The following is a 13,845-nucleotide window of genomic DNA, read 5'->3' as shown; positions in this document are numbered from 1 at the left end:
TTATCAAAAATTTCTGTGACCTTGGTCCTGAAAAAGTTGCCCATTTGATTACAAAAGTCTTGGGTAGTCTCAGTGGTATTGGCTGTTGGTATAGTTGTTAGTGTAGCCACTACCTGGTATAGTTGCTTACTGGAGTTCTGTGCTTTTTCTATCTGTTCACAGAAATATTTGCTTTTTTTCCAGTCTTAGCATCTTCCTGTAACCTGATAGCGCTTGTTTGTATCTTTCTTTGTCGTTGTTGTCATACTTAACTCGCCAGCGCCTTTCTAAATTGCGGCATTTCTGTCTTTCTATTCTTAGCAGTTCAGAGAACCAAGGGGCTGATGGTGTTGCACGATTTAACCGCACTCTCTTTAGAGGCGCTACTTGAATAAAGGTGTCTGTAAGCCATTGATTATAATTATTTGCTGCTAGTTGAGGGTCTGACACTGTGGATGGTTTAGTATTTTCAAGATTCTCGGCTAGTGTATTCATATCTATGTTTTTCCAGTCCCTACTGGGCCTCTGTTGCTTTTTTGCCGAGGGTTGATTTTTGTGTTTCTTGATACAGACATAGAAAACACCGCTGCATGATCTGACCATACAATGGGAGTAACGGTAGGGGGGGTAATGGCCGGGTTATTCGTGAACAATCCATCAAGAACGTGACCTGCTTAGTGCGTGGGTGAGGTAACCAGCTGGTTTAGGCCAACGGCCTTGAAATCCTCAATCAGGCTCAGAGTGTCTTTGTCTAATGTGTTTTCTAAATGAAAGTTAAAATCTCCAAGTATTGTGTAGTCAGTGACTTCTGGCACTGTTTCTAATAAAGTGCTAATGGATTGGAGAAAAGGTGTCCGGGCCGCTGGGGGACGATAAAGCAGAACTCCATTGAACATTTGGGTGGGGGAAAGCGTGATAGAAAAGGATAGTGTTTCAGCAGGGATGGTATCTGAGGTTCCGGTTTTTACTGCTAGGTTTAGCCGTAGAATTATGGCAAGGCCGCCCCCTTTTTTTCCAGCCGGTCTATCTTGTCTGACAATGTAATAGCCCTCAGGGACGGCTGTCACAAGATCGGGGTCGGAAGCCAAGTCGGCCCATGTCTCTGTTATAAACAGAATATCCAATTTGTGTGCTGATATTAATTCGGCCACCTCTTCTCTATGTTTACACATAGATCTAGCGTTCACCAGTGCGCACTTAATGCGTGTGGTCTCATTACATGGTGCCCCTGGAATTAGAGGTATCTGAGTGAGGGAATGATTGAGTTTAAAATTGCATTTAGGACAGGCTATCTGAATCACAATGGAATACTCGTCTAAGGTGAGATGTGGGCAGTCCTGCCAAGGCATGGTGTTTTTAATATCAAACAGATCGGAGGAAGAGTATTTCATTGACTTACTAGGATGGTGTGGTGACTGGCTAGGAGTTTGGGCCCTGGGCGCGGGTCCGGCGCGGACTGGCGCAGACTGGCACCCCTTTGGCGCGGCTTCGGCGCGCCATCGTCGCGCCCGCTGCGCCCGTCCGCTGCGCTTCCGGCAAGGACTCATGGTTTTATAGTCGGCGCTTGGGTGTCGGAAGGGGCGTGGCCAACAGAGATGGGCGTGTCTCTAGGCTCCTCGCTCGTGGAAATGGCGGCAGAGAAACGAGCGTTTTTGCCGATTCCAGCTAGTAAAACAGCTGATCGGCGTAGCTGAGGTGGGTGTCAGGAATTGATAAATGAGTAAAGCAGTTTTAAAATCACAGCATACAATTTTTAAAAATACGATAGTTTCTGTTCTAGGGCTCCCGGCTTCCGCCTCAGGAGTGACTCTGTCTACAGGGCAGCGCTAGTGATCAGCGCGCTCTGTTTATATTGTGAAGGGGGCGTGGCCAACAGAGATGGGCGTGTCTCTAGGCTCCTCGCTCGTGGAAATGGCGGCAGAGAAACGAGCGTTTTTGCCGATTCCAGCTAGTAAAACAGCTGATCGGCGTAGCTGAGGTGGGTGTCAGGAATTGATAAATGAGTAAAGCAGTTTTAAAATCACAGCATACAATTTTTAAAAATACGATAGTTTCTGTTCTAGGGCTCCCGGCTTCCGCCTCAGGAGTGACTCTGTCTACAGGGCAGCGCTAGTGATCAGCGCGCTCTGTTTATATTGTGAAGGGGGGGTGGCCAACAGAGATGGGCGTGTCTCTAGGCTCCTCGCTCGTGGAAATGGCGGCAGAGAAACGAGCGTTTTTGCCGATTCCAGCTAGTAAAACAGCTGATCGGCGTAGCTGAGGTGGGTGTCAGGAATTGATAAATGAGTAAAGCAGTTTTAAAATCACAGCATACAATTTTTAAAAATACGATAGTTTCTGTTCTAGGGCTCCCGGCTTCCGCCTCAGGAGTGACTCTGTCTACAGGGCAGCAAAAGTACAATACAAGGACTTAATTTAGCACACAGTAAATTGCACAGTATATGTTTTGACCTATTGGCCTCACAAACCAAATACTAAGAAAGTGGTATAAGAACCACGTAGAGCATAGAGACAAGGCCTAGGGCCTGTAGAACATCTGGGGCAACCAGGAACCACCCAAGATAGGGACGCAGGAGACCCACGGGGGATGCATGCAGTGTCTAAACACAGCTGCAAATCACCATTGACTTCTATGGAGGAAATCAAAGTTACAAATTTAAAGAATAAGGACACTTTGGGGTGAACTACGATGGAACCCTTTTAGACTTAGGCACTTCGAGAGTCAAGACCCACGGGAGCACCGGAGTACTCGTGTTTCCTCACCCAGGGAAGCCGGGTGCATAGGTGTCTTTTCGTGTCAGGTTTTGTCGTCGATTCCAATGGAGAGCTGCGAAGACGTGCTGCAGGCGACCAGAGGAAAAGTGTCCGGGTAGATCCAAGGGTGGATCGGAGATCTGAAGAACCTGAAAGCAGAGGGGACAGAGTCTGGGTCACTAGCCAGTGACCAGGATGGTGATGAGAAGATGCCGGCCGATGTCGGGTGCTTTCAAGTGAAGGAGGTGAAGCTTGACTCTTCAGCTACGAGGTCCAGGAGGTGTTGACGACAACCAGGAGCTGGATTTGTGCTTTCCCATAAAGGATGTCGGGTGCTGCAGTGGTGGTATCCGGATTGGACCCAACAATCCTTGGGAACAGCAACCCACGCAAGATGACAAGATTGGCTTCGATGCAGACCAGCAAGGTCTGAGGGACTCGCCCTTTGGAGGGGAGTCAGAGCACTTCTGGAGCAACCATGAAAGCTCAAGAAACCAAGGATTGTCCTTCGTGGGGACCCACTAGCCAACGGACTAGGGATTGCGAAGGAGCCTCAAGCGGAAATGCAAAAAGCGGGCCCAGGGAACACTCGTGGAGTGTAGGTCTCTGAGCTTCGGTGCAAAAGGTGCTCAAGGCAGGGGCTTCAAATACTCCAATGCACAACTTCAGGAAACTGCAAAATCGCAGGATGGCCAGGAGTTCCGGTCCCACGTCTCGTGATAGCTACAGGTCTTAGCTTTGCTGGGGACTCGTGTCAGCCTTGGAATATGTCTGGAAGTCTATGTCCTGTGTCGCAGATTCTTCGGGATCCGGTGGGAGCCTAAAAAATGCAGACCAGCAAGATGCTTCTTTGGTGCCTGTTTGAACAGGGAGGTCACTGCTTGACCTCAAGGGAGATTTCTTCCATCTTCCAGTTGATATGGAATGTCGAAGGTCCAATATATATGTATGAGGGTTTCTTCCAGGGTAATCTAAAGTCCTAGTGACTGGGTTCCTATACTTATTCTAAGTTTAGGGGTTGGACTAACTCTAGGGTCCCGCCTTTGGGAGGACCTGGGGTGGGGGTGGTTGCACCCCTTCCCCTTTGTCCAGTTTCATGCCAGAGCTGGGGCTGAGTGCCCCAGCAACCGGTTTGAACTGGGAAATGCATGGAGCACCTTGTGTGCCCCAGGCAGTGTCTGAAAAGCATTCACTGAATGCAACCCATCCTGCCCCAATACACTAAAGCCTGTCTGGGGAGGTGCTGGCACCTCCCTGGACAGGAAACCTATTGTCCAGGCCTCCCCTGCCGGAGTTTCATCCAGCAGCAGGAGGTAAGACTTGTGTCTGTGGCAGCAGCATCCATTTTGTGATGCTGAGGCTCTTTTAAACATTTACCGGGTAAGTAAGTGTGTAAATGTCTTCTCCCTCTAAAAGGGTGGAATGCTACCCCCGCGCCAGAACTGGCAGGGGGGTAGTATTCCAAAGTGTTTGACACCAAACACAACATGTTTTGATAAAGCCAAAAAAAAGTTAGCATTAACCGCGAGAATTATAATGCACTCAAGAGTATACGGTATGGCTATATCATACAACAGCTAAAAGGAGATGGCTCCAAAAGCTGCAGAGAGGCTCAGCTCCTGCTAGGGCACCTTCTCACACAAAACCAAACACTCTCCCTTCAGGATTGTCAAGGCTTGCCGTAGGAGTGACTTATAGGTTACTATGTGTCTATAGATATATATATATATAGGTAGATATAGGGATACTATAGCTAAGTAAGTGGTGCTTACACCACCTTACCCAGGCTGCAAGTGCAGACCTGTGGTGCAATTTTGGAAGGCTTCCCAGGGGTGGTATAAAACATGCTTCAGCCCCTGGTAGACCTCCGGTGTACCTATGCACTTGGTACCTAAGGTACCATATACTAGGGGCTCACAAGGGTCACCCAGTAACCAATCTGGTATGTACCTAAAGTACATGCAATCAATTTAGAGAGAGAACAACTAGGCTGTGGTCCTGATTAGCATGGCCACAGTCAGACTAAAGTAAAAAAAAACAGTGAATGACAGCAGAAAGTGGGGGTTACCATAGGAAGCAGATCCTACTCTCCTACATTAAGTATTTGCAGACAATGAACAGTCTTTTGCTTTTTCGCTAACGATAAACAGATTACATTTGATAAACTCTATAAAGTACTATATCCCAATCCACACAAGCATCTCAGGGGTGGATTCTGTGTAACCCTCTACTATCATAAAATAAGATCTGTTTGTTACATCAATAAGTAAACGAGAAGAGTTGTGTTACAACGTTTCTCCTCTATATGTTTATACATTTTTTTGGGTGGCTGAATATGTAAATATTAGCATTTGTACAGACAGCCCAGAGGCTGTCACTGACTCCATCCTACATTACCCATATCCTCCCACTCAAAATTATTAGGCGGTGCCGCACTGGCATCAATACCTAGGGATATCATAATAGTTGTTATGACTAGAAATGTTTTTGTTGTGTGTTAGTTCAGTCTAGAAGCTCTGTGGTTGCAGATCGAATGCAGTCAATGCTTCTTCTCCAACAAGGACCAATGCTTAGCTTAATGTGTCCACTGATCCCTTTACTGAAGAGACAGGCTACTTCAGAAATATCAGCACACTTGCCACCACAATTCCTCTGTTTGAACAGCACATTTTCTCTAACGACCTAATTGATGAACCTCTGTACAGCGATAAGAAGAAGCTCATATATAACCAAGCTGAAAAGAACTCAAAAATAGGTGTACAGTGACCAATTCCCAGCACAATTCTAACCTTTCTAATGACCGAGTTGCAGGGGCTCGGTGTACTAGCCCTGCTGGTTTACCTGTAGGTGTTCCGACCAGCTGTATTTTTCTCCCTGTAAGTGTCCCGACCGGCTGTATCTCTCTCCCTTCCACTGCTCCACAGGCTCATATGTTGATTGGCAGCCAGCCTTTCAGGCATTTCCGGTTTGAATCGAAACCCAAAGGCACACAAGCAACCCAAACAAGATGAATCGCCGAGCTATCGAATGTCTATCGATGCAGAACTAACGTATCCATAAGTTGGCGTGAGAACGCAAGTTGCAGAATTTATATGCTGTGTGTGACGCACTGCAGGACAAACAGCTTTAGCACCCAGTGAATCCCATATTCTCATGATGGTGGTGATTCTTTTTTAGGAAAGTGTAGCTCCTGGGTCAAAGCAAGCAGAAGAAGATCAAGGTAGTATAGAGAGAAATAGAACACACCCATGCAAGACCGGCATAGATAATTGCCTATTCTGCAGGTTTATGACAGGCATGTACTTTCTCCATTTCTGATAGTGCACTTCACATGCAGGGCTGAGATGTCAACATTCACACTGAACCCTCCCAAGTCAAGGGAACAAAGATGGTGTTGGGCTGTCCAAATGGGCCGTCCTTAAAGTGGACAAGGCGGTAACCCAAAATCCCCATTGCCAATCACGCGCCAGCGTTTAACATAAACGCTGACGCAAGCCAATTAAAAAGAAGGGCGTGGCCTAATGTCCCCTTCTCAAACCGTATCGATTCCAAAAGGCCCTCGCATGGCGAGAGCAGCGCATTCAAGTTGGTGTCGGGCAGTCCAAATGGGCTGTCCTTAAAGTGGACAAGGTGGTAACCCAAAAACCCGATTGCAATCACGTGCCAGCATTTAACATAAACACTGACGCAAGCCAATTAAAAAGAAGGGAGTGGCCTAAAGTTCCCTTCTCAAACCGTATCGATTCCAAAAGGCCCTTGCATGGCGAGTCAACGCATGCGCGCTGCTAACACCAGGCGAGACCTAAAAAGGGCTACATTGAGGACTTTGTGACTTGCTGTAAATCTGCTCTACACACAGCCAGAACTGAAAAATAGGGGGACAGCGGCTGCTGTAGAAGAGGCCCTAAGCTGACTCAGCCCCACCTGCCTCTCCTGGAAATTGTTCTCTGTGCCTGCTCAGAGGTCCCCGGATCCTCCTTTACAGCTCTGCTCTTTTCTCAGTACCGGGGCCTGCAAGAGGAGTCTGAACTGTTTCTGAACTCTACAAACATCACATAAGTTGGGAAAATAAAATACCTGGTGCATTTTTTTTATATAACCGGAAAATGTTGCATGTCTTATCTGCTGTTTTATTGCTATTTTTTTTCATGTGTACCACTGCTTTGTTTGTGTTTAGGGATGTGGTCTATTAAATCAAGCATTTGCAATGCAATAGGTCTCGCATTACTGACAGTTTGACCTATTGGTGTTGCAAATAATAATGCAACACCAAAAGCTCAAACTTTCAGTAATGTGAGGCCTATTGCATTGCAAATTGTTGCTTTTTCAGGCAAAAGAAGATTAAGTGATTTGCCAAGGAACAAAGGATGAGCCTCCTGCCAGACCCGAACCTGGTTACGTTAAATAAAATGACTAAGAAACAAATGGCTTATAATTCCACTTATAAGCGTATTTGTAATATTCTGTGATTGGAAACATGTCCCACATTGTAAATGAATTAAATGTTAACAACTTATATATTAAACCTCAAATAAACATGTTTATCAATTGTTTGATTTAAATAATGTTATAAGCTGTAACTGGTCAGTGAAATGTCAAACGTACAAAAAATTGGTATGTTTTGCTATTTCTAGCCACACCTCTGACTCCGCCCACTGATCCAATCCTCTGTTTATTCCCCCCCTGATTCTCCGCCCACAGTTCCCCTACTTTTTTTTCCCCACTTCGACCACTGATTTTACCTGAGCACAAACGAGACGTTTGCCGGACAAAAGTACTAATGGTGATCTTCCTTCCCTTTGTAGTGTCATCTGCGTTGCAGGCGAGCCCACCCGACGTGCACAGAGAGGGGGGTGGCAGGCAAGGACCCCGAGGGCGCTGTTACAATGGCCTGGCCCAGCGTGAGCACTGCCGCACGCTCTGTATTGAATAAATAGCCCAGGGCTCTGGGCGTGGCTCCAGTTTTGGTTTGCTGCCCACTAAGATAATTCACGTGGTCCCGTGTCTGTTTGCAGCAGCCTTGCCCCACAACACCACACCCTTCAAACTAACACTAAGAAGGTTTTAAATATCAATCAGTCATTACTTCACCAGGCCGCTGGCCCTGACTGTGCAATTACTGCTTTGTTTTGGAATGTGGCCGTGTTACGGTCTTCAAGTGCTATGTCTGAGTGGTTTAGAATTCAAGTCCAGGTTTCATGTTTTTTGTTTACAGGCAACAGGTCATGGAACCAATACACCTCAAAAGTTTTAAAACATTTCATTACCCAGCAATTGCCTCGACCTGTGGGATACCTAAAGGGGGACTATATATCTATCTGTATAACAAGATGCCCCTACAAAATATTGTTGTAGTTGCATCCAGAGTGTATTATCAAATTATTTCAATTCAAATTAACCAACATTCTACATTGGTCATGGTAAACTTTTACAATAATGCCAGTAAAGTAGTGGTTTCCCCCCAATGAGGACGCTGCAGCGTTAATAGGTTAACTGGTCTTTATTAATTACAGGTGCCCTAAAGAGCGCAGAGCTGCAGCTGCTCTTCTGTCGGCTTTTCGCGCTTCTGAATGCGGGCTGCGCGCGCAGCCCTAAACATGGCGGCCGCACGTCACGTCGGTACGTGACGTGCAACAACTAGACTGCCACTACATATCTCCCCTTTTTCCCAAACAAACATTAACTCACTGTCCGTCGTTCATGACAAAGTCTCGAAACCTTGCGGGCTTAATCACCACCCTACCACTCCGTGTAAGTCTCAGGGGGTCAGGCGGGATAACTCTTTCCTGCGTCTCTTCGCTCCTTCCTCCACCTTCAAGCGCGGTCGCGCCTCCATCTCGTCTGCTCATTCCCGCTTCACTAGCTGATCCCTGATCGCCATAGTCCATTCTATCTCCTCGCTGTTCTCCTCTGCTCACCTCCAACTCTCCATCTGGTCGTTCTTGTTCCTGAGACCCTTCTTCTACATCTTCTGGGTCTTCTCCACCTCGGTCCCATCCTTGCACTCTGTTGCATCTTGCCATGCAGTCTTGTGACCACACGTTGCCATCACTCAGCAAAGCCGCTCTATCCATCACTTCCTTGACTTGCAGGGGCTTGCTGTATTTGCTCTCTCCTTTCCTCCTTAGCGTGGCCAATTTTACTCGTACCCATTCCCCTTTCTCCAGCTCTGTCTCTTTCACATTTCTCCGGGTGTTGTAGTGTCTGGAGTAAATGGCCTGTGCCTTTTCCAGGTTAGCTCGCACTACCGCGGGGACCATTCGCTTGTTATGATTTTTCCTTCCACACGCGATTGTCCCGGGTGAATGGTTCGCGGCCTCTCGGTATTTGAAAAGGGCTGTACCCTGTCCGTGTGGGGGTGATCCTGTATGCCCACACCATGTGTTCAATCTCTCTTTCCCAATCCTTGTTGTTGGGGATGGCTGCCTGCACAGAGCCCATCACCACTCTGTTAAATCGCTCCACAAATCCGTTCCCGGCCGGGTGGTATATGGACGTGTGCTTTGCTAGAATCCCATTTCTTTGCATAAAGTTGCTCCATTTCTCAGATCTGAATTGGGGGCCATTGTCGCTTAGGATGGACTTCGGGATGCCTTCCCTCACAAAAGTGTCCGCCAGGAACTTTATGATGGTCTCTGTATCCATCGCCTCATCTATTTTCAACTCAGGCCATTTCGAGTACCTATCCACTAAGACACATACGTACTTCTGGACTCCATGCCCATCCAGATAGGGCCCAGTATGTCCACTGACAACTCCTCCCACGGATTCCTTGGGGGGTCGAATTTACCAAGGGCTGGGCGGAGTGGTTTGAGCGTTTTGTCTGCCCCTTGGCACTGTGGGCAGTCCCTGACATGCCTCTCGGCCCTTACGTCCATCCCTGGCCACCAATAGTTTTGCTTGGCCCTCAGTTTCAGTTTTCCTATCCCCAAGTGTCCCTCGTGGAGCATGTCTAATAGTTTGGGGATGATTTCTGCTGGGGGGATGACTTTCTCCCCTCTGTATACAAACACTCCTTGGTCGTCCATCGACAACTCTTCTCTGACTTCGAAGTACGGGTTGAGGCCTCCACGGGTTAGTCTCTTATCAGGCCACCACCCTGTGATGTATGACTTCACTTCTTCAAGGACCTGATCTTTCCCGTAAGCCTGCCTCCATTCCTGATGCCCTATGGCTTTCTCTTGGTCTTCCATGAGTGCTACCATTTCTTCTGCTCCTGTTTGGTCCTCTCCACTCTGGTCCATGGCCGCCGCTCTACTTAGGTAGTCCGCTACCCTGTTCCTACTGCCAGGGATGTGTTCCACATCGTACCTAAATTCTAACAGTTTGAGGGTCATCTTTGAGATCCGTGGTGTGGCACTTGCATGTCCGCTGGACGTTAGTACCTTCAGTAAGGGTTTGTGATCTGTCTTTAACAAGGACCGTGTGCCCCACAAGAACTGCCTGAACCTGGTCATGGCCCATACGACCGCCAGCATCTCCTTTTCAATTACACTGTACTTCTTTTCAGTCTCGCTGAGCGTGTGGGATGCAAAACTGATCGTTTCCATTTTCCCTTGACCTCGATCTTGCATAAGGACGGCACCCAGCCCCTTGTCGCTGGCGTCCGTAGTTAGTACAGTGGTGCCTTGGGGATCGTAACCTTGGAGTGGAACTGCTCCAGCCACCTCTCTCTTGATGATTTCAAATTCACCTCGCGCTCCCTCCGACCAGCAGAATTCTGTGTTGTCTCGTGTCAGCTGCCTCATGTGATGGGTTTTGGATGCGAAGTGCTGCACGAACTTACTATAATATTCCGCCATTCCGAGGAACGATCTGACTTCTTCTTTGTTGGAAGGCGGTGGCGCCTCGCAGATGGCTCTCACATTGTCTGCTTTTGAGGTAACCCCTCGCACCTCTATCTCATGTCCCAGGTAAGTCACGGACTCCATTCCTATCCGGCACTTGGTCCATTCAGCTGTGAGGGCCCTTACTCTCGAGAATCTTTAGCACCTTTCCTAGTTTACTGTTGTGATCCAGTCTGTCTCGTCCCATTACCAAGATGTCGTACTGGAAATATTGGACTCCATCGGTGTCTTTAAACAGTTGGTGCATTAACTTTTGGAACACCGCAGCCGCCGAGGCTAGCCCGAACGGCATGCAGCGGAACTGGTAGCACCCGAATGGAGTGATGAAGGAAGTGAGTTTTCGGCTTTCCGGATGCAGGGCTATCTGGTGGTAGGCGGAGGTCAAGTCTATGGTGGAGTACCATTTGACTCCCCTGGTTCTGGCCAGCATTTCCTCGATCCGGGGCAAGGGGAACTTTTCCACCACTATGCTCTTGTTCAACTCGCGTAGGTCGACGCACAGTCTGATCTTCCCGCTTGGCTTTTTCACTACCACTAAGGGCGCGAGCCACTCCGCGCAAGTGATAGGTTCGATGATCCCTTTCCTTTCCAGATCCTGTAGCTCTTCCTGCACTGCATCCCTCACCGCCAAAGGTACATTTCTCACTTTGTGGGCGACCGGTACTGCATTGTCCTTCAAGACTATCTTGTGCGCGAATTTCTCCATTCTTCCGACTATGCCTCCGAACACCCTGGGGTACTCCTCTTTCCATTTGTCTAGGTCAGGCCAGGTTCCAGGTTCTGCGAGCAGTATCTGTTCCTTGCCCCATGGGTCCAGCTTGATGCCCAGGTCGCCTTGGTCGAGCCATCCTAGGACCGAGGGTCCTCTCTCAGATATGTACAGTTTGCAGAACACTGACAGGCCTCTGAACTCAAAATTTAATGGTCTGAATCCTGCCATAGGAATGCGGTCCCCGTTGTACGTCACTGGGCGGATGTCCAGCCTCTCCAGCTCCGGGCCTAGGTGGGGTGCAAAGCTCTCCTCCCACACTGCTCTTTGGATGATGGTGTAGGGTGAGCCGGTGTCAGCCACAACCTTTATCGGTATTCCGCCAATCAGCATCTCCAGGACCGGTTTCATCGTTCTCTTGTCGTCAACGTTCAACACCTGGCCATCCACGCCTAGTACTTGATCTTCAATGTAAATGACTGTGACCACGTCTTCCTCTGCGCCCTCTTCTTGTTCTTCGCTGTCCTGTCCGACGTACTTCACCATGCTCTTCGAGGCCTTCCTCCGGCACACCTTCTCATAGTGGCCCACTATGCCGCAGTACAAACATTTGGCGCGGAATGCTGGGCACTTCTTGTCGTGCGCCTCGTGCGACCAGCTCCCGCATCGATAGCATGGTTTCTTGCTACTTCCCACTTGTTTCCCCGGAGGGCCTGGGTTGCCTTGCCATTTGTTGGGCCCCTTTACCGCCAAACCCTTGTTCTTGTAGTCCCTGCGGGGCTCCTCCTCGTCTATTCTGTTCACCATGGCGTTGGGGGTTGTCTCTTTCCTCATTGCTTCCGCACACCTGCGCGCCAGTTTTGCCCTTTTGACGATTACCATCACTTCCTTTAGGGTGGTGTCACCACTGTCCCACAACTTGTCCTGCACTGCTGTGCTCGTGGTATGCATCACCACCTGATCTTTGATGAACTCCTCTTCCCAATTATCATATTTGCACGTGGACGCTAGTCTCTTTAAGGCCGCAACATATTCCTCTACTGTCTCTCCCGGGCGTTGTTTCCTGTGCTTGAAATTGAACCTGTCCACTGAGACACACACCGCCGGCCTGTAGTGCTCGTTCAGGTCCTCGATGGCATGGGCATATACGTCCCAGTCGGTGCTCCCTCTTTCTTTTGGCACTAGGCTTTTGTAAATTCTCAGGCCTTCTGGGCCCAGGTTGAGCAACAATATGCGTTTCTTCCTTTTGGGATTGAATTGTTCTTCATTTTCGTCCTCCAAGACTCCTATGAAATTATCAATGTATTCCCTCCAGTCCTCCCACTTCATTAGCGGTTCTCCTGGTTTGGGCAGGAACTGCACTGGCGCCATCGCGTACCCCGCCTGCGCACTCATTTTCTTGCTCTTGATCGTGGGATGCGCGCTCGCTTGGCCTCTGGGACTTCCTGGCATGTTGTCTCGCTCTTCTTTGCTTGCTTGAGCCTGGGGACTACCTTCGTCAGCCCCCTCGATCTTGCCTGGGGGATCCAGCGCGGTTCTCCCTGTCTGGTGGATCGTCACGTGCACAGGCGCGCTTTGCTTGGCGTCTCTGGGGCTTGGGCTACCCCTTCGGGTTGATAATCACTTCCCTTGGCTGTGCTGAGCTCTGCCACGCTCTTTAGGGTATTGTACCTGTGTGGGGGGCTGCTGGTCACTTCTCGACCGCCTGCTCCTCCTGGCACCGGGTTTCCCGTGGCCCTGTTCCTTGCTGCGTGCCCTCTGGCCCACCGGTGGTTGCTGTTTTCCTCGGTGGTCTGGTTCTCTGCGGGGGGCAGGGGGTCTAGGATCCCACCCTCGTCGCCATTGTAAAGTAGTGGTTTCCCCCCAATGAGGACGCTGCAGCGTTAATAGGTTAACTGGTCTTTATTAATTACAGGTGCCCTAAAGAGCGCCGAGCCGCAGCTGCTCTTCTGTCGGCTTTTCGCGCTTCTGAATGCGGGCTGCGTGCGCAGCCCTAAACATGGCGCCCGCACGTCACGTCGGTACGTGACGTGCAACAACTAGACCGCCACTACAATGCCCCCGCACAAAATTCTTATTACTCTCCGCCAATTAAACACTGACTTGGAATCAGCTTGTCCTATTGTCTTGTGGGGAGGCGATTTTAATTTACGTAATTGTCCTGAGCCATCTAACAAGGTCTGTGTGCTATCTGCGATTGATAATGGTGACATTATTCATTTTTTACATAAAGAATATAGGGACCTGTTAAATGATCTACTTTTTAAGTATAACCTGTCCTTCTGTAATGACTTTACTAATCCTCCAATTGCATTAAAGTGCACTTTTAATGGTAGGGGCTTGCACAGCGTTATTGATTTTCTGCTGTTTCCCATATGGTATTTCGAGCTGGTTTCAGACTTTTCCGTCCATGATTCTGCAATCACTGATCACTTTCCACGGAGTGTTGTTTTGAATATGAATCTACTTTCCTAACGGAGGGATACTCAATGTCTACCTACTTTGGTGAACATTGAGATCTCTCAGCATAATGCGTATGCCTTAAGGTGGTCTTTG

This window comes from Lissotriton helveticus, chromosome 2_1 (assembly GCF_964261635.1).
Source record: "Lissotriton helveticus chromosome 2_1, aLisHel1.1, whole genome shotgun sequence".
NCBI classification, from domain to species: domain Eukaryota; kingdom Metazoa; phylum Chordata; class Amphibia; order Caudata; family Salamandridae; genus Lissotriton; species Lissotriton helveticus.
Note: the sequence above shows the minus strand (reverse complement) of the source record.